The 24,435-nt window shown below is 40.9% G+C and overlaps 1 protein-coding gene across 3 annotated transcripts in view; it reads right to left on the bottom strand.

The window, feature by feature from the left end:
• Window positions 1-24,435, bottom strand: part of TUNAR (transmembrane neural differentiation associated intracellular calcium regulator) — a 175,814-nt gene that overhangs the window by 137,100 nt on the left and 14,279 nt on the right. For 2 of the 3 annotated variants that reach the window (XM_074909261.1, XM_074909258.1), the window contains exon 2: window positions 14,202-14,292. The exons of the other annotated variant lie outside the window; for it this stretch is intronic. The gene's annotated coding sequence lies outside the window, so the exon portion shown is untranslated. The remainder of the gene's footprint in view (window positions 1-14,201; window positions 14,293-24,435) is intronic. 3 annotated transcript variants of the gene reach the window in all.

Below are 24,435 nucleotides of genomic sequence, written 5' to 3'. Positions count from 1 at the left end.
CTATGCAATCCGTAGGCTTCACTGCACTCAGAATGGTGACCAGACATAGCTTTGGATGGCCTGATGTAGTTAGACCTGTTTTGTGGAGAGGGTTGGCATGGATAACCTCTGGAGGTCCCTTCCATCCTGAATTATGATTCTATGATTCTCAATATATTCCCTAATTATGTTGGTACTATTTGCCTACTAAACCTATTAATATAACAATTAATTGTATCACCCAAATTACTTATAGTATGTGCTTTAATTTATTAGGGTTGGAGTTCTCTGAAAGTAGAATAGCCAACACCAGGTAGGATTGACTCCTACAAGTGTTTGCTCTTGACAGGAGGACAACATTGCTAAAGATAAAAATTAGTCCAAAACCTGCAAATATCAATTGTAAAACAACAAGACCAGGAATTGTATAGAAGCAGGGTAACAGTTGCATAAAATGCACCCCAAAAGAAGATTTAGGAGCTGTGGATTGGTATAGAAGTGAGATAAGGTTGCAATCAACAACTGAAGGAGAAATCTGCCTTCTCTTTTTAGGGCTTGTCCCTGTGCAGACAATGTTCCATTGTTATCAGTTATGTCCTTAGCCAAAACTGATAATAATCATATAGTTTAAAAAAAGAAATAATTGTGAAATCCTTGGGAGATTATGCATGAAAATCCTTATTAAATGTATATCACCAAGTTTTGAAAAAAAAAGTACTACATGAGCACACTATTAATTGAAGACTGCATCATAGCAAATGCACGCAGTGGCACTAAAGAAAGATTGCATGGGACTCTCTCGGCTGTTATTCCCTAAATTCTGTATGCTTGACATTGTAAATTTGGTATTTGTTTACTACAGTATTTTTGAAAGGAATATTATTATATGTAGCATGTCAGAACTTGTCCTGGAGCAGGGTCTCCACTTCACTTAAGAGGCAGAAAGCACGAAAGAAGAAGTTTTTGCATTAATTTAGCAAGTGGAATAAGGTTGTTAATACTGCAATATGAAGAAAATTTTAATGAGAGAAAAATCAAGCCCAGTGTTGTGCAAGGAAAAACAAACAGATTTTTAGAGATAATCTGGAAAAAAGCAGCAACAGGATTTCACTCTGGTGTTTTCAGAACATGTGGTATTATCTGTATTTACTTTGGTGAGTCAAGTAGCCAACCGGACCCGATGCCTATTTAGTTAGCTGTCTGAGAAGCAGGCTTTAGTGTGCAGTATTTGTTGATTCTAAGCATAAAAGGATCTCATCTCTCCACTTTAGTTAATAGGATTATATACACTGGGCAATTTGCAGTGTGTCAAATCCCACATTGAAACCTTTACTGAAGTAATTGTTTCATCTCCAGATTTTGAGTCACAATCATAGGTAGTTTTTGCCCAGAGCTTGTATTATAGAAAAATAAATAATGCCTTAGGCTGCCAAGCAGAGCAAGTGAAAGTAACTTTGTAATCAGTTTGTTTTAAATTTAAACCATCTAAACCTGTATCTGCTTACGTTGGATATATTTTTGAGCAACATGCAAAGAAAATAAGTGGTGTCCCCATGACAACAGACAGGATCACGACAGCTTTTGTGAGGAAATGCCCTGCCTCAGTGCCAATTGCCTGGACCTTTCCATGACATCAGGCCTCATTCTACAAGTTCTCTGGAGTGGAAGAGCCCCAAGGAAGTGATGATCCAATGCTGGGTAAAGCATTAGACATCAGTGAAAATTCAGAAAAGTGTATCGAGTCAAGACTGATGCTTTCTCTTCTCCTGTTCTCTATACCTTATGAGTATTTTGGAAGAAGACAAGAGAGATTCAGAGGTGCTCTGAACTAAAGGCTGATATTTGAACCTAAGGTTATATGTCACCTATTTTTGTGCAGCAAATGTTGCAGCAAGTCAGTGCCATTTAAAGACAATATTCGGGACTCCAAACTACTGCCTGTGTTTGCATTTACATCAGTACCTAACCTGACAAAGACCCTTTCAGAAAAATAAAGCTATGATCTCCAGACAGACATGAAGACAGCAAAAGGTGCCTGCTGCATTTTCAGATCTGCACTCTATTATTTCACTATCAGGTGGATGAACACAGATGGGTAGAACACCACACTACCTCCTCCTGCCTCTCCCAATACCAATTTCACCCCAAGAACACACTTCACATGACCAGACAGAGAGCACATAACAGTAAGAGGCAGACTTCTCATCCCTCTAGCTCTCCACATACCTCTCTGAAACAGGGTCCTGCAGACAGAATGCTGAGCATCCTGACCTGCTTCCTACAGGCTGACCCACCGTCACACTAACTGCTGAAATTTGTAACCAGCTAATAAGACTGCTAGCAACAGGAGAGAGCGAGTTCTCAGCCCACAAAGCTAGGTTTCCTAGAGAACAGTGAAATGCACAGTACACCTGTAAATGGTTGGGGGTCTTATGGTTTCAACATTCAAGGAAAAGGGAAGTCTCCAACAAAACATACCACAGTTCTCTACCAGCTACACTTTTTATTTACAAAAAAAAGTTAATTTGGAATGTTTCTCTTTAATCTCGTCATCATCAACAAAAAATTACTTGCAGCAGGATGCCCTACAAATTCACATGTGTTTACATCCCTCTTGTTCAGCCACATCTAATCCTTCAACTGGGATTTGTCTGGGGGTGAATCAGAAGCTGGGTTTCTTCTGAAGCACTGGCTGAAGCCCCTGTTTACTTGTGTTTTGAAAGTGGGGTTTCTAATTTAGCTTGCCAACCATTACTTAAAAAGAATAATAAGGGGGGGGGGGGAGAAAAGTATCACTAACATTGTAGATAAACACAGTAATATAAAATACTTGCTCCCCAAACTATAGTATTAATTTCACAGCCCTTTCATCTAGATAGTTAATTTTACTAGGTCCACCAGCTTCATTTTACCCCTCTTATAGTAACACTGAGCTCAGAGGTTTAGGTTGCCGAGTTCTGCAGGGTGGCAATGCCCAGTGCAAATTGCCACCAGCTGGGTGACAGGAGCCTCTCCAGCCCCTTGGGCCCTCTTCCTACACAGGCTCCCTTGCCCCGGGGGGGGGAACCTGGCAATGGAAATTTTGCATTTACTTTGAGCCTGCATCATCAGGTTTGAACACAGCTCTAAGACCTTGTGCCGGTTGCTTTCACACCCTTCCTCCACATACACAGACTACAAAGTAAGAGAGCGTACAGCATGTCTTTCCAAATGGAGGAAAGCAGAACAAACCCAGCCTTTGCAGTGAAGCTCACTGGCACAATTCACACATCAGAGCAAGAAGCTGGAAGGTGTCTCGCATAAACTCTTGAAAAGCGTCCTCCTACTTCACTCTTGCATCCAGATGTGACAAGAGATAAAACTGTTGTTGAAGTCAGCAGTTTTGCCAGAGCTCTGTCCTCAAAGACAAGGGACAATATTAAAGTCTGCCAACCTGAGTGGGTATAAAAGTTCACTGGATGTTTGAAAACTGGTGAAGGCCTTCTCACCATTGCAATACCTGTCTTGGCAGAACTTACCCAGAGCAATCATTTAATTATTACCTATTTTGATGGAAGTCTGGTTTACTACTGCTTATGTTTAACAGGGGCCAAGATTTACATTTCTATCAGACAGCTTTAAGTGAGAATGAGTCAGGAATACACAAAAAAAGTGAAGGGATCAATCCAGCCTTAATTCACATCCACAGGGTCCTAAAATAGAGAATAAAAACTTGCTTTTCTCCACATTGTTCTTCTGGAACAGGATCTGCTTAGCTGCTTGCCATTGGCCACAAATTAAATTATAAAATATAAAGTGAGCTCCTATGGTATTTTTAGTTATTGCAATTGCCATGGAAATTGTAATGGCAATAACTGTTTGGGGAAAGTGTTGAGGCAAGTAGGATTTTAAATTTTTCTAGCGATCAACCATGGCTGGAGAAGAATACACTAAATGGTTTAATACATCTTTGCCAGTCAGTGAATAAGCCATGACAAGGTAAGAGAACAGGTTATTTGAATTGTTGGAAGGTCTTTCCTCTGATCAAACCCAGCTACATCTCTGTCAGAGGCAATATTTTTCCCCAGCAGCTCCTGCACCTATGCACATAATTTAATCCCAAATCTCCCTTTCAAGGCAGTTGTTCCCCTTCAATAACTTCCTAACAACTGTGACTTCATCTTCTGTGTAGTACAATCAGCAAAAAGCAAGCACTGAATGTTCAGTGGGATCATCATTCCTGCAAAGACATGAGTTGATGGAGAGCTTTCCCAGACGCCGCAGCGGTGCGTTTTGCCTCTGGTCAGGGAGATGTGGCCACAGGCATAAAGCCAGTGAACTGCATGGAGAGGTGACTAAAAACAAGCTGAACTCAAGCTAGAAAATATTTCGCATGACTAAGTACTACTTCAATAGGAAAATAAACCTTTATCCATAACCACCCAAAACCACTTGTCTCTGGTGTAATATGGCTCCCATCACAGAACACGAGTGCTCTGCATTACCAAGTGGGAAAGGAATGTTGTCCCCATTTTCCAGTGAAGCTGTATGTACTGTCATAACCCTGCCACACATGCAAAATAAACGATACAAAGCCTGATCTTTTTAATTGAAGCTGATACATTTAACCTCTTGCAAGTGTGAAGTAAAAAGCATGCACACACTTGGTTGGCTGATGGTAACCTCAGGAAGCAGCAGTTCAGCCGGACATCTGAGCCAGCATTCAGGGAGCCAAGCTATGCAGAGACAGATCACAGGTCACAGAAAATCCACAGGCAAGGAGATAATCCAACATAAATTTCTTACATTGTCAGTCATTTTTTCTAACTATATGGTCTCAGCTTCAGGTTTGCAGACACCTTTTAAACAATTACGACACTGACAGTTTTTATTATGTTGTTTATTACTCTGAGGGGTTTATGTTGCACATTTTACTGAATCAGTGTCTCCAATATTGTTCTTCTGGACAGCAACTGATGTTTTCATAGCCAACAATAATTCTCAAGGTCTCTTAAAAGCCCAAGTGTTTATTGATACATAAAGTTATAGTTGCCTAGTACTTTTTAAGTATTCTTTCATGATCCAAATATTAATAAGTTTATTCTTATTTGTCAAAAAAACAGCATCACAATATAAACATCAAATATATTTGGAGAATTTTGGGAATGAAGACCTTTTCATTACTTTTATGTTCTTTCATTTCAGTGAATTTGTTTTAGATTTAATCCTACTATAAGCATAAATGGTATGTGTTTGTTCCCTGCTATAGATTATCTTCAGGACTTGGAACAGTTTAGCCCTGCAACCTCTGACAAAACATTTGCCGCTTTATCACAAGTTCCACTCAAACCTCCTTTTTTAAATTATCAATACTGTGTGGCAAAGAAGTTAGTAGACAAGGGAAAAAAATATCCTGGATGATTTCCTGCCCTGAAATATTGATGTGAATGTAGATAGTGCACAAGGTACTCAGTGTTGCACAATAAACCACACAGAGTAGGGTTCAGGAATCAGAGCATCCCACACACTAAAACCATGGGCACTTGTGTACACAGACAGAAAGGACGTTGATAAGCAATTTGAGATGGACCATCTATTACTAGCTATGTAAAACCTTACAACCCATATGTGTATAAGCCACAACTTTCCACCCAGCAAACCTATCTGAGCATTTTCACTGTTCCACTTCTTTCCCCTTTAAGCTTTAACCCAGGCCCCTGGATATTCAGCCCAATGATCTACCATAGTAGAAATCCCAACTTGCCCAAGGGGTAAACAGGTATTTAAGACAGTACTTGTCAAGCATTTTCAGAAATATTCACAACCACTCTGGGTATATTTTTATTATTAAAGTCATGATGTAACCCCAACACTGACAGTCCCCTCCCCGCTATTTTTAGGCCTGGATCTCTTCAGGTGGGAATAGAGGTTGCATAAGGACCAGCAAAGGGGGATTCCTGGCTCAATTTAAATTGCAGTGTAGATTTCTTTGGAAATGCCAAGATTTCACATGACCTATGACACTCCACAGTTTCCCTGCTGTCATAATCCAGGTTGCAAAGCCACATGCTGCTCTGTTCCAGATATACACATTGTCCTAAATCTTTGGATCATTGCACCAAAGAGCACAAGTTAGTAAAAAAATGGCTGAAGTCAAGAAAATGAGATTTATGAATATTGCAGCCATCTTAAATACCTCTGAAGTATGCAACTTCCAGTATTAGTACTGGTGTAATCTAAGTACTAATGCATTTTGATGCTCTATTCTAACAAGAGACATTAAACATACAGAGAAAATAGATGATTGACCTTAACCCATAGCTTCAGCATGAGATGGGTTTATCCTACCAGCCTGGTCTCCAGATGCATGCCTTTGCCATGTCCTACCCATGTCAGGAGGAGAGATGGTATGATCACCTCTTCTTGTGATCACTGCAGTTCCTCTTGAGAGGGCACTCAGGTATGTGGGGGGGAAAGGAGCTCCCTCATGGTCCAGCCTGACCCTGAGGTTCAGGGAGGAGAGCAGTCCCATTCACATACCAACCCATCAGGATTATAATACAAACCCCATGTTGGTTTTATGTGGATGGATCAAACACAGGACAACCTGATCCACTGTGGCACTGAAACAAGTCCTGTTTAGAGTGACATGCTGGTCATTCATGAACAAAGCAGTTTTGCTATGAGATTATACAGGGTGTTCATCCCAACCAAAACAGACTCCAGTTTGAGCTTGTTTTTAATTAAGCTAGAGAGACTTCAGTAGCACAGTTGTTATGACTGCTAATGTTTGGTTCTGCAACCAGTTCTTTACAAATTTGGGAAACAAAGTTTCCCAATGAAGAAAAAAAAAAAAACATTAAAAATTACAAAAAAACCCCAAACCCAAACTAGAAGAGCTTTGAAGATACTCAAAAATTATTCACACCTTGAAAAAATCCTGTGTCAGAGAATTAACTGCAAGGTGAAGAGTAACTATACTGTGTTCAGAAATTAAAGGCAAGATATGACTCTAGGGCTATATTTAAGAAATTCAGACAGAAAGCAAATGCTGACAGTAAGGAGGTATAACTCGGATGAGACGGTTTCAAATGGGCCATCTGGCCAGCAGAGACACAGACACAGCAATTGGAAGACCTGAAGACACTTCATTATAGCACATCACAACTGAGACTACAACTTTCCCACTCTCCTTAAGAGAGCTTGCCCATACACATAGAGCCCAGGCAACAGCGACTCCAACCCAGGGCTAACCCGGGAAGGCTCAGGTTTTGGCTGCCTGCACCACCTCTCAGCAGTATGGGAACTTGCAAAGTAAAGGCAGCAGCTGTCTTTGTGAGGGAGATCTATCAGGAGCCCTGCATGCTGTCACTACAGTGCTCCCATGCAGGCTGGGGCTGAGGCAGGGCCCCAGGCACCAGCACTGAACTTCTGGAAAAAACATCTGCCACAGGTGCTAGGAGGACAATAGGCACTTCTATAGGCAGAGGCTGGTTAATCCTTCCTGGCTGAACTTGGTGCTTACAGATAGCCACTAATGCTTTGGGTCATAGCTAACAACTTCATTCTCTTGCTTCTTCCCCCTCCACATACTCTTTCATGATACAGAGGCCAACAAGGGGGTTGGAAGGAAAACATTCTGTGACCTCAAGGCCATGACTCATACAAAATTCATTCTATTAATTATTTACACTGTGAAGGCATTAAAATATAGTTACCTAAAGTCTTACAGCACACATGCTCTGCTACACTGAAAGATTACTTAACAGACACATTCATGGTCTTCAATAATATAATATGGATTTCTTTTTTCACCACTTATTTCCAGCTGTGATGACTGGCATTCAAACTTAAATCTCTATTGTAAACATTGAAATAAGTTAAACTCTTACAAGGCAAAAGTTTCTTCTAAATCCTATGAAACACTACATATAGCACTTAGGTTTTATCTGTTGGTTTGCTTTTTATCTGTGCCTTTGGGGATGCTTTTTTGTTTAATTGGAAGAGAAAAGGTTGTTTTGTTCCTTATCTTGGCAGGGTAGGGAACGAGGAGGGAGAGAAAAGGGAAGGAATGAAGATATTAGAGCCCAAAGTTTTCTGTTGTGGAGTCACACGATAAACCACAAAGCGCTACACACACTCAGACAACTTTTAAAGGAGCCTACAAACATGAAATCATACTGTTCCCCGATACCAAATCTTAAAGATGGAGACAAACTCCTTTTTGTTCAGCACTAAGAACCGGTTTGTACCAACAAAAGGCTGTTTCTAACACTATTTGTTTCCCACGTTTAATGAATACATTAGATCTCTGCTCCAGACCTCATTGTAGCATAAATATGCTTTTTAAGGTAGCAGGTCAGCATTCATTTTAATAACTGCCATTCCTATGTTCTTTCACACGAGGAACAGGGAAGATGGTAAAGCTGTATCTGCTGGGATGTAGGGCAGGCTGTAGCTCATATCTCCTGAATCCTATTTTCTTCCTCAGAAGGCAATCCTGTGCAGAGGCTATTAGCATTCACACTCCAATATATACACACCTTGCTGTTCATTGATAATATCATGGACTAGAATTACCAAACCACTGACTCTGTTTCTGGCTGCCTGCAGGTTGATGATTTAGCTTTTACCTTGTGGATTAATTTTAACCAGTGGGAAAAGTGCATCCTAAATATCCTTGAGTAATCTTGTGATGAAATCCACAGTTGGTTTTATTTGTGATGCTTCCTTTGTCTTTACTGTTCTTTCTTTTCATGATTTAATCTCCTTGGATGCTCTTCATATTTTATTTTTAAACTCCAAGCATTTCTACTCCTTCATCAATTTGTATTATATGTAGGATTTACACTTTTTTCTGTCCAATTCAGATGTATAATGCATTAGCTTAGTTGAAAACTTCTGCATGTTCTCCAAGACTGCACAATGTTTAAAATAAACTGATTTCCCACACTAGTCAGCCCAGAAAATTTAATGCCTCAAGCACTGTAATAACATGGTTTTAAATAGACTGCTGAAATATTAATCTTACCGTTCATTACTCTTTCAGTCTGCCTCTGATATTTTTTCTCATCCATCCAATGTCTTCTCTGTCTATGTTTCAGTATCCTCTGGACATCATTGCATCTATAGAATAACTCGCATGTTGGGAGAGCTATGTGTTTTAAGCCTTGCTCTGTTCCAGAGGAACACATTTCTTATTCTTCATATGGAACCAATTTTCTTTGAAATATGTGACTTGTCTTTAAAAAAAATGTCTTGAGTTTAAAGATCTATTATATTAAAATTTGTAATATTGTAGGTATCTTTGGTGACCAAACTGTAGCATTATCTTTTCTCCTTGGGCTTGGCATTCCTCTAGTTCTTCTGCCAAGTCACAAAAAGGCAAGTGAGCCCCTCAGCAGTTCTCTTGCTGCAGGCTCACAAGTTGAGCCTCCCACAATTCATCCAGCACAAGTCCTATGCCCTGCTGCAGTAATCTTCTCCTGGGTGTAAGCACACAGTGGTCATCCTAGTCTTCTACAAAAGACTGAATTTCATTCAAGTTTAGTGTGCAAGACCTGACCTGTCCTGTGAATTTGATCCCCGGGACAAATAAGAGATTCAGTGCTTACTACTTGGCTGTCACCAATGTTTCTCGCCTCTAAGGACAGGCTGTTTGATGACCGCCAGTTGAAAAAACACTATTTTTAGCTACTAAAAAAGTGATCCTTAAGATTCCACCATGCCTTGGTGAGATGTATGAAAGTATTTCCTCCTTTCCTTGGGGCTTTATGCCCTACAGAGGTGGGAAAAGATGAACACAGATTTTAATGAAGAATATCACTTTTCCCTCAATTACTTAGACTCTACACTGCAGTCAGATGCCTGGAAACAGACAATAAAGATACCAACATAGAGGAAAAGTGCAGCCTTCTAAACTCAGCCACCCACCTTCTGGCATGGCCAGACCGTGCAGGGACAATGAAGGAGTCAGCCAAAAGATATTTTCTTTGACTTTTTCTAAAGAAAATGGAATAAAGTGACTGCACTGGATTATTTTGGTTGAAGTGACTGACATTCATGTTTTTTCTCAAAGCAATTTTATCAACTCTGCATACAGGTTTCATAACCAGCAGAGAAGACATGAAAGGCACCGGGAAAGTTCCACGTCTAAAAAATTCAATTCACAACTGGTAGCCTGATAGAAAACATCGGGGCTCTTGATATCATTTACAGAGTAAGCTAATTGGTGGAAGGAAAAAAGTATACAGACTTGAAAAAAATTAAGATAGAAAGGTACACTTAAAATTTCCAGCCACAAGCAGACCAGTTCAGTTTTACTTTCAGGCTGCAATTATCTAAGGCCTTATCTCATTTATATGGTAATAACTTGTCTCATGTCAACTCAACAAACAGAAATAGCTTCTATGCAGCCCTGGCTCCCTGAATGCTCTGGCTGGCTAAAGCCTCCCACCGTGGGTGGATGGACCTCCCTGGGCTCAGAGCACCAATTAGACTTGCCAATGAGCCAAGCCTAGCAGTGCTCTGAAGAGCATAACAAAGGCAGGGAATTTCTTCACGATATGAATTTAACTTAACTCTTTGTAGTTTTGCACATATTCAGCATGAAAACATTTTTAGAGATTTTTATTTACCCAGGGGAGACTTACTGCAGCAGTTTGGAAAGAGCTGTTCCTCAGTAGGGAGCAGCAAAATTTCATAGCAAGGTTCTGAAGTTACTCAAGGATGATTACCATACCTGTAAGGCTGTATTTTCTCTAAAATGCTAACTAATATAAAGTGAGAAAAGAGGCCAGAACAGATCTAGACATTCATGAGAAAAAAGCTTTGATCTTCTCCAATTTCAGTGGTAATTACTAAGGGGTGCCTTATCCCTGCACCAAAGCAGAAGAGGTGCATGAAGACCTCTTGGTTCCAACTAACCCTATGGATCTCAGATATATTTAAAGTTAGGTAATTTAGGAACAACAAGACAACTGATGTTATTGGTGGGGAAAAAAAAAAAAAGGCAGAAGGGAAGACCAGGGTTTGATTTATACCCCTGCTGTAGTATTATTATATGTTGTGCTGCTTTTTTCCTCTTCCAGAAAAGATACACAGATTTCAGGAGGATTGGGTCTGTGCTCACTCCCTTGTCGCTTTGCAGAGTGTAAGAACAGGCTGCCTGCTCAGATCATGCTGCTGATTAAACACTGGGAGTCAGTTATTTTAGCAACACTGATTTAAAATGCTTTGAATTCAGAACATTAAATATTATATTGTATTTAAACACAACTCAGTATTTCAATATGAATTGCTATCATATACATAAGGTAATTGATGGTAAAATAACAGGATTTAACATCAATACATTTGAGGACTGCATTATTCTTTTATACATAGAATGTTACACATGGAAGTCTTAATCCCTACCATATCACAGTAAACCCTGAGCCCCACCGTCCAGAGAAAGTCACTTTAAGATGTCACTTAGAGTTTCTGACCATCAGGAAGGGTTAGATTTGCATCACTTCATCTCTAAAACCATCCCTTTAGCCACAGTGCTTCAGGTGCACATTAAGAATGTGAAATTAAGGTTAGCAGTTCAGAAAAACTCTGAAAGGGATCCTAGAAGTTTTATTGTAAGTACAGCTCTGCTCACCATCCCAGCAATAGCAAACCTCATCTATTTCCACCCCAGCATAATTATAATACTCCCAATCTCAGTCCTATCACGGACTCATGGAAGAGTGATCATGGACTGCTGTACCAGGACAGAGGGAAGTTGATGGTGGGACAGAGGGAATGGAAATACTTTTGTGAAGCACCGGTACAAAGTCACTAGCCATCGACAGATCAGTCAGTTTTGGACAATCAGTAGACTTGGGAGATACATGTGAAGATCAGACAACACAAGAAATTGTTTTTCCTTAGTTGATACAAGCAAAGCTGGGTTTATAGGCTCAGGTCAGGAGGATCAGTTCAGCTTTTAAGCCTGAACACAGAGGATTCAGTCTCCTGCCAGCTCAGGAGCCAGGGAGAGTTTTGATAGCGAGCAGCTGCAATCTTTTTAAAAAAGTAAAAATAAAACAAAGTAGGAATAAAACTGCTTCTCAGTTGAGAACAATAGTATCAATAATGAATTTTCACTATTAATAAATCCTGTCTCCAGAGTTTTCCCCAGAAAGTTTATGAAATATTTCATTGTGCTTTATTCTGAGAAGTAATACAAAAGAAGACTGAAAATCTTAAGGAGAGGTGAAGGAACTCGTTAAAGATTAAGTTTTTGAAATGCTAATAGCTATGAGGAAGCATTAGTGCAGTTTAGTTCTGATTTCATCAGGAGTGGAATAGTTATGAGAGATTTAATGAGCAAGACATCCAGCATAGCGCTATTAAATGCTTCTCAAGCATAATAGGGTAATATTCCAAAAACGCAACAACTACCACATGATAGTCTTCAGCAGAGAGAGCACTGCCTCAGTAGAATTCTGGAATTTACACACAGAGGGGCCCCCCCCCTGTATGTTAGAACCCAAATATCACACACACCATGTCCACATAAGGGAATCTTGTGCCATGAAGAAAGGTCTCGCTTCTGATTCCCATAGCACAAAACAGAAGGCCAAGCACTCAGGGCAGAACAAAAAGCCAAGACAAGGATCATACATTCTGGAAAGTTAAAAAATAGCAAGGGTAAACCTTATTTGAAGTTGCAATGAAAAGATCAGTCTCTAACGGCTTGAAATGGACACGATCATACACACTCAAACATTTTAAATCTGTATTCAAAGTCCTGTTAGATTCTAATGCTACTCTGATGATTAAAGCTGATTCTCTTCTTCAGTAAATAACTCAACAGCAAAGAAGTGCTTGGCCTAGAAAAGAGATGAACAATGGGCCAAGACTAGATAGCTGCTCTTTTCTGAGAGATTTTGGCCTCAATTTTGACTTTGTGAGGAGAGGTTTCTGCCAAAGAGGAAGTCACACAAATAAAGTTGAAATGTTTGTATTCACAACAGCAACTTAGAATCAGTGTTTTCTGACCTTTATTCTGTTAGTAGAAGAAGAAACAGCTGATGGCATAAGAAGAGAACCCAGCAACATAATTTATATAAGCTACTGCCACAGGAGAGTAATTTTCTTATTCAAGGACAAAGTACTGGTTTGTTCTAGCTGTGGTCAGAGGGGTTCATGCTGTGATACAATATGCTAGTAACAGATACTTGGGAGTAAAGATGCCCAAGAATGTTGTCTAGCCTATGGTCCAGAAAGCAAAATACTATTCTGTGTTTCCAGGTGTTTTTAGTTTATTTAATGTTAGCACCAAAATACATCTAAGTACTGAAGAGTGATCTGATTAGGAGCAAGACTTCCAGTACCAAAACACTCCTAAAAAAACAGGCAACTCAAGTTTCCTCCCCCTTAGAAGGAAACATTTTTAAACTTGAGATTTTAAAGCTGGGTAAAACGCTTCCCAGGTTAATTCTATTAACTCTGATGGGTCAGAACATGGTTTGTCCTAACACACCACTAGGCCTGATCCTAACCCCACGGGAACCTTTTGGATCAGACCCTAATAAGGGACATACTGGACAAACACACATAACAAAAGATACTTTCTTTATATAAAAAATGCATGAACTTGAACCACACAAGTTCTCGATATTGATTTTATCAGATGATTATAAAGATCAAGGAAAGATATCGCTGAGTCTGAACCAACAGTCAGAGAGCAAAAGCCTCTTAGAATGCACCTCAGCCTTCCTTTCCACACAGCCAAATGCCAACCCAACAAGCTTCTCTGAAAAATTGAGCTATTCACAGGCATTTGTAAACTGTTAGCACATGATACTGCAAAGTACTAAAGCCACCTTGAGAGACCACTACTTAGATATATACACACAGATCAAAAGAGAACTGCTCTAGCAAAGATGAGATACACAGAGGCATGTTAAAAGACAAACATTTAGCAGCCAGTTTGGAACTACACTTTTAAATCTTCCAAAGAAAAAATAAGCTTTGGGTATCTCTAAAGTTAGGAAACCAAAGACAAGAGCCTCACCTCATTCATGTTATATTCTTTTCAACTTTAAGAGTGTTTACATCCAGCTTGTTTCTAGACAACTTTAAGAAAAACCTTATTTCTAGACAGCATTTTCCACAAATAGCTCTTAAAGGCAAACAAAAAAATTAACCTTATATTATTTCACAAAGAATTTACTTCCCAAGTCAAGAGAACAAAACTACATATAACTGACCTGTTTTGTTTAGAGCTTTTTCCACAAGCAGTTTGCTTAGCTGCACAGACAAATCTTCACTGGTGACTCCCTTTTGACTGGGATCTCAGCACTAGAAACAAGGAGTGACACAACAAAAGGCTTCAATTTGGACACATAATACTTGAGATTTAAAGTCTAAAACAGATCAATTCAAGAACTGTAAGTGTAAAAAAAGACTTTAGAAAAAAGCTGATAAAAAGCAGTAGTCACTACAGAGTACCTTCTAATGAAAGAATTTTGCATGAGGGAAGACCACACACAATTACCCACAGCTGGTACATTTTGTAAATAGAGGCCATCATCAGTTAAATCCTAGAAGTATCAGTCATATCTAAACCCCTTACTTGACAACTTCTGTCTCTAACATTTCCCCTTTATCTCAGCTCCACATCCCATTAAGAGTAAGGTAGGCCATACCTGTCTCTCAGGGACTAGAGAAAGCCTTGCTTGTTTCAGGCCATCACTACTATATGCTGCTCCATTAGCTGCATTTAAATGCACCACCTGTGGTTTCTCCTGACGCCACTGCAGGGTCACACAGCTGAGGTAACTCGGTACAGCTGCCCGAGCCCTGCAGAAGGGCAGCACTTTACACCACCTGAACCTCCATCTTGGCTCCTCTTTAGCAGCAGCAGCCTCCCTTCCTGTGCTTACCCTGTGGCTGCCAGGGTGCCATGAAGGGGTGCTCCTGCCAGCTGCGGGACGCCAGGCTGGGCTGGTTTTGCCTCTGCTGGGTGCTCTTCTTGCAGCCAGCAGCTGCAGGAGGGCACAACACGGCAGGTGGGCAGGGGCAGAGGGGCCGGGGATCCAGGGAGAGGCACACAGTCAGGGTGCCTCATGTCCGACCGACAAACTGCTCTCAAGCGTTTTCCTGCTTAACATTCTCATTAAAACATAGATATACAGTAACTCCCCCACGCCTTTGTGGGGTTTTTTTATTGCCATATTGTCTGATTTTTTTATTTTACTCAGACAGGCTTTCCCCCAGAAAATACCAACTTTTTCGTTGGACTTTCCTTGTGCACTGTGGAGTGAACAGAGTGGCAGACGTGGTCTTAGGATACCACAAGTATATGTCTCTGTCCAATTTATTTTTATGAATGAGCAGGTTTAAAGATTCCTTTATTTTTGAGGGGACAAGCATTTCTGCACAATTTCTTGCTGGAACTTCATATACAAAACATCAGAGAAATCCCATCTGGATACTGCATGCAAGACCTCACATCAAAACAGAGGCATGGAGAGGCTTATGGAAGTGATGAGAGAAGTATTTTTTCATGACAGATGACTAGAAAACTTTTCTTGCACAGTAAAACATAGACTGAAAGAGGAGAGAATTGCAGTCTATAAGGTATCCAAGAACTAAATACAAGGAGAGGAAAAGAACTATTTAATAGAGATACGGACGTAAAGATTTTGGATGCAAACTTACCACAACCACATCCATCCTGGAAACTAGAAGGAGGATTCCAGTTATTAGAAGGATGAAGTTCAGGAACTTTCTTTCCAAAAGTCATTTTTTACAAAGAAACAAAAAATTAAGCCCTCTATTCAAGATCATATATAAAGTTTGTGTCAGAGATGGGAGTCACGTACCAGAGACTTAAATGCCAGGCTGGGTCCTTTAAAACAGAATCAATATTCTTATGAGTGAGGTCAAATGTGTTGAAAAGATGGCTTACTGAGCCAAACTTTGCAGTCCAATATAGGTGAAGTGAGAAAAGGAAACTAATATGAGAAAACAGGTTTTATTTTTAAACTATTAAGAAACAATAAATAAATAGGTAGTGGTAAATAAGTACTGGCAATCTTTGGAGTGATTAAAAAAAGATTTTCATCTAAACAAAAGTTTTGCATTTCTGACACAACATTACCTCAGGATGCTGAAGAATTAATCAAGATGCTTATGGGCAGTCTTCTTCTTCTTTTGCATGGCAGAGCAAATAATTTATTGATACTTTAGTGTAATCTTCTGGGTTATGTTTTTATTTTCCTTTTAAATTTTATTTTTGGAATTATCAATACAGTTGCGTCCTCAGGGAATAACATCCTTGCTTGTAGAGTTCAGTTATAAACAACCAAGCTTAGACAGTTCTCTTTCTTCTGAACTCCTTTTGCGTTGGGATTATTGCCTGACTGTAATTTACTTTTTTCCCCTCACACAGTTCTTGTCAATCTGTTGACCTGGCTTTTTCTTTCTCAGTGTCAGAAGAAATCAATAATGGTTTCCATTTGGGGATTCCCAAGGGTACTTGCCTTATTATCAATTTCATTGCCATGCCTATTTTATCTCAAGCCCTATACATTACTTGCTTCATCAGATTTCTCTAAATCTTAATTCCAGTACCAAAATCCCGTATTTGTTATTTCTTAGTTAATCCTCAGATACTCACTTTATGCAAAGAGAGAGATGTATTTGGTATTCAGGAACAAAGATTTTTAAAAGTGGTTGTTTGATTTCTCAGGTCCCAGTTGCCTCTCTCCATGCCAGGAACAGGGACCATGTTCCTGCTATAAACATGTTGTCACAATCTCCAGGAGGGAGACAGTAACACAGGGTCACACACTCTCTCCAGTGTTCCCTTGCGCTCACATCACCTGTCTTGGGGACCTGGATTCCCAAACAATACTAAAAATGGAGTCCCAACCTTCTTTTACCCTCGGCCTTACAGAAGACAGGATCTCGCACATTTTCAGGTATCCCTAACTTTGTCAAATGTCACCATTATTCTCAGCTTCTCTGCAGCCATTTCTGTCCTCCAGCAGCTCCTACCAGCGACATTTGCAGTTTCCCACAGGAGTTTGGTCTGAATGATGCCATCTTACTGCTTTTTCTGTTTTTTTCACCCAACACCAAGACCCTTCATTCTCCCCTTTTCCAGCAAAATTGAAAGACCAGCTTCTCACATTCAGTCAGTGGGATTGGAATGGCAATTCCTCAAAATAATGCAGTCTTAAGGCAAGCTGTGCAAGGATGCAGAGGTGAGGGCTTTTCCGTTCTTCAGACAGTTGAAGAATTAGTGTGTTCCCCTATCGCCCTGGAAACATGTTTACAATTTCTCTTTCTGTCTGCTTGTCTATCAAAGCGCTGCTGTTGACACCCAAACGACCTGCCTCAGCAACTCGTGAACTCCAATGAATTAATAACCATGGCGGCTTTGTAGAGAAAAACACTTGAGAAGAAATACATCTGTAAAACTTAAAAGCTCAGACTTTCAAGAGGTGTTTAAGTGGCGTGAGCCATGGAAAGATTCCAGAGTGACTTTCACAATACTCACCTGCATTGCTGTAAACCTACATAGTTTGTATACGTTTCTGCCCAAGTATCTTTAGAAAACTGCAACAGAAACTATTTAAATACGTCTTGCAATAAGTTCTTAGCTGATTTGGGGCATTTATCTGATACAGTGATGATGAAGTTAGATGTTCCAAGTCAACACATGGAACTGTCAGAGCATCCTTGCATGCTGCACAGCTCTGACCCAGCACAGAGCAGAAGCTACTGAGAACTGCTTAGGGACTCCTGTGCAGGAGCTGGAGCATCTTCCAGAGAGGCAGACTGCACTGGGAGGTACAGGAGCCATGTGTGTACATGATGACAGGAGGGACAACAGGAGCAGCTTGCCCTAGGCACTGAGGTGAGGAAGAGCCCCGCATCCTCTGCTGGTCCTTGGATCCTGAAAGCTGTGAAGGCACAAGACTGTTGTTCTCTTGCGTTGTGCAAGCAGGCAAATTTCACACTGCTGCCTGCAAAACCTGGTGTGATGCTCGTGCAGTACCACAGACATGAGCTCCACTGCTCATCTTGAACTGAGAATTAAACACTGTGCTGGGAGCTGCCACTGGGTATGCTGAGCTGTCTCTTTTCAAAGGGCTTGGGTTGTGTAAGCAGACCAAGGGAACGACTAAACCATACACAATGAAAACAACTTTAAATGAGAGATTAAATGAAAGGAAAAAAAGTTGTCAAAATGTCAAGGTTAATGTTTTCATAAAACTAACCAGGGAATGGCTAGGCCTTACGAGTGTAAACTTCAAACATAATTAAAAGTTTGAAAGTGTGAATACAAAACTAACTTCAGTCTAGACAGTCAATAAATCTATCCTCCTTAATGAAATACTGGTCCTTTTGGTAGTTCTGGTCAATTTTCTTCCTCATCCTTGCAACTGTGCATAATCTTGAAACCTGCACTGCTGTCTGTCAAAACCATGGGAGTTGTGTGGAGCAGCACCGCAGCCTCCCATGGCTCCTGCTCCCTGCCCTCCTGTGCCCCTGGCTGGGCCGGCCGCTCTGCCCCCAGCTCAGCTTCAGCCCTGGGCTGGGCAGCAGCCTCCAAACATGCACGCAAGGCCAGGGAGTGACAAATCTCTACCCCCACCCCTTAGCTGGACCATGATGGTTTCTGCAGAAATTCGCAGAGGCAGTTTGCTCTGTCTGCAAAGCACCTCAGCTGTGCCCGGGCTCTAGAGGCAGGCCGGAGGAAAGGCACCTCCTTGCCTTACAGCCTCCAGTGGCTCAGCTATTTGGACAGCCAAAGACAGCAGAAAGGAAGCCTGCAGTGCCTCTGAGAAAGCCTGGCCCCAGCAGGTCTCTGACAGATTTTGAGATCAGTTTAAAGATCTCTGAGATCTTGTTTTCTTGCATTTTGTTGTTAGTGGGCATCATCACCCAGAGGTAGAATTATCTGTAAATTGTCTACTTAGCCATTTTCCTGATCTTTCAGGCAGTTTTGTTCTTGAAATAAAATTGCTTTTGAATTGATTTTAAGAAAAGAAGGGACAATGGTAAGAACTGTCCATGATCTCAAGTTGTTTGGTTATTACTGGCTCAGTACATGCTTTTACATATTATTCATCTTGGTGAATGCTAGAAGGAATGTATGTCTGCTCCAAAAACAGGGCAGTTGTTCTTCCTTCCTTCTTTCCTTCCAAATGTTGCTCATACTTCTTGTGTGCACAAGCAGAGTCTGGTTAAATTGTCAAGACTTTAGTGGAGTCACCACACTTTTTGCTTAGACATTCAAATCTCGCTAGACAACCCCTTTTTCTTCACCTTTCTAACCTTTGCCAAGCCTATCATTGTTTTCCTTAAACAAAAATTCCAATTTTGTGACCAACAGGTACCTTTTTCTCCTCTCTTTTTAAAAGTATGCCTTGTTCAGACACACAGTTTGCAGCCTGTGCTGCCAGAGGCTTTCCCTGGGGCAGGATCTGGCCTTGCATTGTGCTAAAAAAACCGGTGGAGTTGGGAAAAAGATGCAGGGACAATCAGCATGTTGAAAACCAAGATTGAAATCACTGGGTCTGCCATCTGCTCCACCTTATAGCCTTAAACTTGGAATGAAATTTGCCTTCATCTGTCTGACTCTACCTCCACATGAACTCCAGTGCTGTACTCCAACTAAGTCCATCAATATCACCTCAGCAATGTGAATAACAGAACACTAAACTAGTATTATGGCTCTGTAACAAAATAAGGATATTGCAGTCTTACATCAAAGCCATTTTGTTAGAGAGCCATAATATTAATTTAGTGTTGTTATTCATGGTGCTGAAACAATGCTATTTCACATGGTTGGAACCACAGAGAGCAAACAGACACGACCAGTAAGTACTTCAGCTGCACATGAGCAAATATGATTCTAGATATTCAGTGAAAATAACTATAACCAGGAAGACTACAGCACTGGCAGTTTTATTCAGGAAGGTCACTAACCAAACATTAGATTGCAGGCTCATGTTTTTTCTGTACAGAAGAGACAACAATCTGAAGTTAAATTTCATTTTCATAATAAAAACCAAAAAGATTAACACAGCATATAAAGCCCAGAGCATATTGCAAATATTGCAACTGAAGAAAATCATAAGCTAAGAGCCAGGATACTTCAGATGAAGTCAAGATATTTCAATTTATGTATAGATTTTAAGTTACCAAAGCTACCCCCATGAGAACAATGCAAAGATCTTACTTTCTTCCCAAAAGAGGCTTCAGCACAAGCCTTTTTTTTTTTTTTTTTTCCCTTCCAGTACATAATATAATGGACTTAATGTGAGTAAATTCTCTCCACTTTTTCTCAGTTACTGGTGAGGAATCTCAGACATGCAACAATGTGTGACAGAGCAGTAAAGAAAAATAATAATCTAACTCTACAGGAGATATGTCCTGGCATAGTAAATCAGCACTGGATATTCCCAGGGCTACTGCTTGCATTCATGGCTTTCTTTCATTTTACAGTGTTTTGTTAAATTGAAACCTGATGATGATTTTTAATTAAGACTTTTGCTCAAAAAGATTTTTTTCCTCTCCATTTTTTTAAAGATAAAGGTATGCTCTAGATCTGATGACAATTCTATATCACATAATCTGCCTGGATCTGTAGAGCTGAAAATTTTACCCTGCCACTGAGAGATATTGCTGAAGAAAGGGGTGCAGAGAATCAGAGGTATCTGTGAAGGTGACCTACTCCGGCTCAAGCACATTGATTAAAAGGAGAGAGCAATCTCAGAAATACGGAAATAACAATAACTCCTAAAAATTTTGGCCAGAAGGGAACCTGTACTCCAGTGAGGGACACCCAGCAAAACTCCTATGCATATGCATGGTTTTGGGCAGGAGACACCCTGAAAGGACAAGGTTGCTGTGGTGCTGGTTTTGGCATGGGGTCAGAGCTCATTCTAGAGAGGAGATAGAGCACTGGCGTGGATGTTCACCACCCCAAGCCACCACACCGCAGGAGATCCCCAGTGCCTGACAGTGCTATTGCAGTGGATGGATGCTGTCACCATGTGCAGCAGGACAGGTTTCAGAGCCTTGCCCTCCAACCCCAGCATCCCCATCCCCAATGATGACGGTCAGTTTAACAAATGGGGTTGAACCATTAAAAGCAGATGCAGCTTCCTCAGGAATTGCTGTTGCAGTAAGAAAATATCAGAAAGCAGCAATTTGGAGCCAACTTAGTGTTTGCTCAGCTTCTTTACCAGAAGAGCGAGCAGCAGAGCAGTAAAAGCCCATGCACATCTGAGAGACTGGAAGCTCTTGACTCACTGTTGTTGACCCCCAGCAGGACCTGGCTGCAGAGGTGGCTATCAGCTCTGCTTCTGCGACTCACACATACACAAAGCCCTCTCCAGACCAGCCTGGGTTGTGGGCGACTCAGTATTACACTCCTGATGGAGAAGGACCAGGTAGGGAAAGAGAGGTGGTAGGAGCCAGTAAGCAAGGGAGAGCTCTGGAGAGCTACCCCAGCGCAGCCCGAGGCAGGGGGGGAAACACCTGCAAGAGATGCCTCAACCCCTCTTTGCCTTCTGGCAGAGGTGATGCCATCAGGGATGTTTCACCACCTTCAGCATCCTGCCATCCAAAAATTGCCTGTGATGAGAGCTGGCCTGGGATACATGATCACTTGTTGGACTGAGTTTCGCATTTTGTTTTACTAAGAATTGCTCAGCTTGGGAGAATTTATACTTGGATATTAGAGAGACATAAACAGCCATAAAAAATCCAGCTCTGCTTGTACGAATGATCCACTGATGTGTGTTAAATGCACTCCATTGCTGCACTGAAGTCAATTTGCAATTGATCATATTGCATTTCTAGTGTCAGCAGATATGAAAACATGTCATTTACCAATGTTTAATGAACCTCTATGCTGACAAGACATAAATATCAATAAGCAGCTCTCCAGTTAAGGAGGTTAACCAGCAAAGTACTCAGTGAAAACATTAAAGAGGTAATCATCTGGCAATTGCTGTATAGATGGAGCAGCTGCCCTCAAGGATGACTAAACCTATGCAAAGGACCATTACAAGAAAAAGGAGGGGAAGAAAAAAAAAAAAAAAAAAGTAAGAGGCAATTAACTCCATGTTATAAACTGAAAAATTCTATCTGATTGAAAAAAGTAATTGCCTCTCTGGATTGCATTTGTACTCTTTTCCACAAGTACTTGAAGCAAGCTATTTAGTAGCGTTCTTTGACCATGCTGGATATTTGGAAAGGAAAAGACAAAGCAGCAAGTTGGTCCAGTCTTGCTCATCTTAATTCTTCCTGCTTATGCTGATCCTTCCTTCTCTCTTTTCTGAATCTTTGCATTTTTTATTATTTTTTTTTAGGACAAAGCTTTCAGTTTCCTGTAAAGTTAAAGGAATGCAATAAAGGGAACATTACCAGTGCTTAGGAGCACTTCGTGAAAGTAAAACACAGGAGATTAAACTTTGCTTTATAGTTAACGGAGCAGTTCAACAGCAGCTACATTCACCACTGGACTGAACATAAAGTTCAAGTTCAGTTCCAATTTTAAGTAGATGTAAATGGTGTTTATGTTTGTTCTAGGAAGCCCAAGGCAGTGAGAGTTTTCTGAGCAATCATGGGAGTCCAGAAGAGTTCAACCTCTCATGGTTCAGATATACCCACTACTCAGAGGACAGGGTATGCACGATGCCCCTTTTGCAGTCAGCTCTGCCCATGAAATGGGCCCATTCTGCACGATCAAGGAAGAGGACAGTACAATTGAGGGTGATGCTACAGAGTGCTGTTGGCAGAAATCACATCTCCTCTGTGAGATCCCCTGACCTGGGCATCCTTTCCCCATTTTACAACCATTTCCCACCCCAGGCAGATACCAACTATCCTCTGTCTGCAGCAACCACTGACCTGTACCCCAGCCACTCTGGGGGCAGGGGTTCCCCTCCTTGCAAGCCCAGACAACCTGAGCAGCTGCCTTGCCACAACCCTGTGTGCTCTGCCCAAGTAGCATGTCGCTTCCTGGATGAGGCTCTGAGCTGATATCCCAGCCATGAAGCCTCTTTCTGTAAAAGTCAGAGGGCCACATCCAGCTCACAGATGGCCAGACTGATGCTGCTTACGTAGGGAAGAAAGGCTGATGCCTCTCAGAAGTCAAAAGCTTCTGGCTTTGCCAGTGCCCAGTGCCTGAAGTATGTGAATTAAGCATCTTAAAAAAGAAAAAAGAAGAGGAAAACCAACCAACCAACCGAACAGAAGAGTTACATATTTCCATGAAATAGTAGCAGGCCAGCATGTTTCAACAGTGCATCATTCTGAACCATCACCTCACATCTTGCAGCTGCTTTGGAAAACCACTGAGTTGGTCATAGTATAAACAATTACCCAAGGCAAAAGGAAAACTGTAGTAAAGCTGGAAGAAGAAAGGGAAACTTCCCTTTCTGCAGAAGAAACATAGGAATGTTCTGAGATAGCAGACATTGCAAGAAGTTGCTGTCTTTTGTATATTCAGTAAAAACTAACTATTCTAGTGACAGAAACTCCCTGATATTTTAATGTATTGTAAATGTTAGCTGTGCAAAATCACCACACGCATGAGACAGGAAAAGGGGTCTGTACATCACAAGAAATGCAATTAGCAGGAAATTGTCTGTACTCTGGTACAACCTTTGCCATACATGCTGACAGGGTACTACATAAATCCTTCTCATTTCAGGCATGCTGTCCAGCAAAAAACTCATCATGCAGACACAATCCTCCTCTCTCCTGTATAGTTCTATCCTATTTCAATGCAAATGTGTTGCCCCTTGATAATAACAATTGCCCACAGCTCTCATATCCCATTTTTTATCAGAAAATGTAAAAGCAAACATGAGACCAGTTGAGGTCAGTTCATTAACCCAATTTTGCACCATCAGAAAGTGAAGAATGGGAGACTTCCCTCCCAGCAGGTTGAAACAGAAGCAGGGCTTTGGTGCCCAGAGATGCTCCCCTGGGATCCCTAACCTCTGTGCTTGCAGCCTGGGCTGGACACGAGGTCAAATTCAAATGGCACAGCTGTATTGTGTGTGTGTGTTCGGGGGAACACCTCTCAAGGCAGTCCGCACAGCTTCCCCTTTTAGGCACTAGTATTCCCAAATATGCTCAGAGGAGCCTGTCTGCTTTTCCCTGTAGTTACTGCCAGCATCCACACAAAGTTGCACTGATTTCCCTCTACTCGCACCTCTCAACATGCAAATGCCAGTTTTCCATACACAATTAAGGTTAAAATCTTCAAGAATTGAGTTAAAACTCAAATCATTTGCATGGATGCTTTTAAACTACATTTTATATTTTTAAGCATTCTGATAACTTCTTGATGGTCAAGCTCCAAACCTCAAGTACCAAACACAAGATGTAAAGGAGATGAGACAGAGGTTTCCAGCATCCCTATTGCTGCACACATTAACAGTTGGTGATGAAATTAAGTAGGTA

This window comes from Athene noctua, chromosome 6 (assembly GCF_965140245.1).
Source record: "Athene noctua chromosome 6, bAthNoc1.hap1.1, whole genome shotgun sequence".
NCBI lineage: Eukaryota > Metazoa > Chordata > Aves > Strigiformes > Strigidae > Athene > Athene noctua.
Note: the sequence above shows the minus strand (reverse complement) of the source record. Positions and strands in the feature narration are given on the sequence as shown.